The sequence below is a fragment of the Phocoena sinus genome, chromosome 13 (assembly GCF_008692025.1).
Source record: "Phocoena sinus isolate mPhoSin1 chromosome 13, mPhoSin1.pri, whole genome shotgun sequence".
NCBI lineage: Eukaryota > Metazoa > Chordata > Mammalia > Artiodactyla > Phocoenidae > Phocoena > Phocoena sinus.
In genome coordinates, this window is record NC_045775.1 from 76,558,553 (window position 1) to 76,561,681 (window position 3,129).

At 49.3% G+C, this 3,129-nt stretch overlaps 1 pseudogene; it reads left to right on the plus strand.

The window, feature by feature from the left end:
- The first annotated feature begins 774 nt into the window (after nucleotides 1-774).
- On the plus strand, nucleotides 775-2,781 carry LOC116764608 (annotated as a pseudogene).
- The last annotated feature ends 348 nt before the right edge of the window (nucleotides 2,782-3,129 follow it).

The following is a 3,129-nucleotide window of genomic DNA, read 5'->3' on the forward strand; positions in this document are numbered from 1 at the left end:
AGACAGGGGAGAAACTGAGCCACAGCCACTAAGGACATTTATGTCCTACAGCGTCTCTCCCTTCCTTGTACCATCCAACTGACTGGTACATAGGTGTGAGGGCTGGAGCTCCAGAAGCCACCTTGGACCTTGAGAAAGGAAACCATGGGCTATGAAGCAGTGGGGTGATGAGATAAAAGACCCAGAGAACTTGGCAGTGAACCAGGCAGCGGACCCTACTGCCAGGGCTGGAGGTCTCCGCTATCCTACTCAACTGCACTTGGTGATTGCTACAGACCAGTGACTGCTGCATGCTGCCCATTCCCCCCTTTTTTAAATGAGAGTTTTAACCACTAAAACCTATTCTCAATCGTTGTTCAGCAGATGGGTTGTCATTTAGTTTATAGGTCACTGGACCATGAAGAGTCACATCGGAGCCTGAAAAGAAGGACTTTGAGCTAGATGTCAGAGGGTGAGACCTAGATGTGGGAAGGGAGTATAAAATGGATGTTTAACAGCCAAAAGACAGACTGTGATAGAGATTTGCTACCTGCCTACGCCAGGAGCCATTGTCCTCCTTTTCCTTATGTCAGAACCACAAATTTAAATGGGAAGGTAGGCAGGGGCGGCGAGGACGGCGGAGGAGGGGGCCGTGGCTACGATGGGGCTGCAGAATGGGTGGAAGAGGCGTCTGTGAGGGCGGTGAGGTCTCAGAGGAACATCGTGGGGATCCACGACTATCATCTGTTCTACAAGACGAATAACAGCCACCTTTGCCGCTTTGCTGAAGTGGGGGAAATTGATCATGTGCACATATTTCTGGACATATTTGTGCCTTGTTGATTGGGGAAGAATATGGCTATGTCACATTTGTTGTGGAAAAGAAAGTGTTTTCTTGCCCACAGGGTAATCTTAGCAGTCAGGTGCCAATATTTTGGAGCATTACTATATGGTGGAATGTGACAATCTCAGCCTGAAGTCAAAATCCCTCTCCAGGACACCACCGCAGAAGTCGCAATGCTACTTCCATACATCTATTCAATACACTAGGTAGGCAAGGCTGACAGATAAGAAGGAGGAGGTGGGCTTCCCTGGTGGCGCAGTGATTGAGAGTCCGCCTGCCGATGCAGGGGACATGGGTTCGTGCCCCGGTCCGGGAAGATCCCACATGCCACGAAGCGGCTGGGCCCGTGAGCCATGGCCGCTGAGCCTGCGTGTCTGGAGCCTGTGCTCCACAACCGGAGAGGCCCGCGTACAGCAAAAAAAAAAAAAAAAAAAATGAAGGAGGAGGTGCTGCTGGACTTTTTGAGCCTGGCTATAATATGGATTTCCAGAGCTGGAGGACTCTACCTCTGAGTACCTCTGCACAACACTTAACACACAGAATGTCTGTATGACTTTTGATGTTTCCAGTCTCTACTCACTTCCCAAGTTAACTTGGATGTGCAGCATGTTTATGGACAGAAATGTTCAGGAGGTGTTCTCAAGCCAAGGCTTCCTCTCCCTTTCTAAAACAGCACTTTTAAACGTCGTATTAAAAGATTCATTTGCAGCTCCCGAAAAAGATATTTTCTTAGCCTTGTTAAACTTGTGTAAGTATAATTCAGAGGAGAATCACGCTGAAATTGTGCAGGCTGTGTGCTTGGCTTTGATGAGCCTCACTGAACTTCTGAATGATGTGAGGTCTTTGGGACTGTTGTCCCCTGATGCCATTCCGGATGCTATTAAAGTTCAATCAGAGAGCCGGGACGTGGACCTCAACTACAGAGGCACGCTCATACCAGAAGAGAACATTGCAACTATGAAGTATGGAGCCCAGATGGAAAAAGGGCAGATGAAGTCGGCCTTATCAGACGGTGACACTCAAAATTATGATTTGGATCATGGATTTTCTAGGCATCTGTTTGATGACGACTGCCATTCCGGCATCGAGATTAAGCCGTGTCAGCCGTCCATTAGCAATCATATTCGGATACTCCTGTTGGACCGAGATAGCCGGTCTCATTCATATTCCTTAGAAGTGTCAGTGGATGAACTTGATTGGATCAGGGTGATTGATCATTCACGATATCTGGGTCGTTCTTGGCAAAAGTGATATCTTCCAGCCCGCGTCAGCAGGTATATTCAAATAGTTGGGACTCATAACACAGTGAATAAGAGTTTTCACATTGTGGCTCTTGAACGTATGTTTACAAACAAAGCCTTCACTCTGGAGGAGGGGCTAATAGTGCCCATGGAGAACGTTGTAAACACTGCTGATTGTGCCAGTATGATTGAAGGGGTCAGTCGGGGCCAAAATACCTTGCTGAACGGGGACACCGAGAACTCTGACTGGGATTCTGGCTATACATGTCATCAGCTGGGAAGTGGTACAATTGGGGTTCAACTGTCACAGCCATACATGATCGGGTCAATGTGGTTATTACTGTGGGACTGTGAAGATCAGAGCTACGGCTCTTATGTTGAGGTTTCCACCAACCAGCAGCAATGGACCACGGTAGCCAAAAGAACTAAAGTCACCTGCAAGTCCTGGCAATCAGTAACTTTTGAAAGACAGCCAACCTCCTTCATCCGAATCGTTGGAACACACAACACTGCAAACAAGGTGTTCCACTACGTCCACTTTGAGTGTCCCGAGCAGCAGAGCAGCCAGAAGGAGGAAAACAGTGAGGAATTGGGGACAGGGGACACCAGCCTGGCCAGTCAACAGCTCGACCTGCACGTCCTGTAGGCGCCCAGCGGCAACTCACTGCCTTCAGCCCAGGCTCCAGCTCATACTCAGCCATCCAGCAGCACCGATAAAGGTGGTACATGTGTGGAGTGACTCGGGTGGGCCCAGATGGTGCAGGAACCGTGTCCTCCCAGAGCCGGGATCCCTGTGGACTACCCCCCCACATCCCTCCCTGGGAGGAGCAGACCTGGCTGCAGAAACGGACACAGAACAGGTTTCCTCCCAAGGACACAGAAGGGCTGCTTTGTTCTCCTCGATTTGTTCAAATCAGGCTGGTCTCCAGGGGGAGAAAGTGGGTCTTCAATCTTCATCAAGTGCCCTATTAACACCCTACCTCTCTAATCTAACCCCACAAAGGGCACGGAAAGAAGTAGTAGACAGGCCCGAGTCGGAATATAAAAATGGCATATGAACACGGG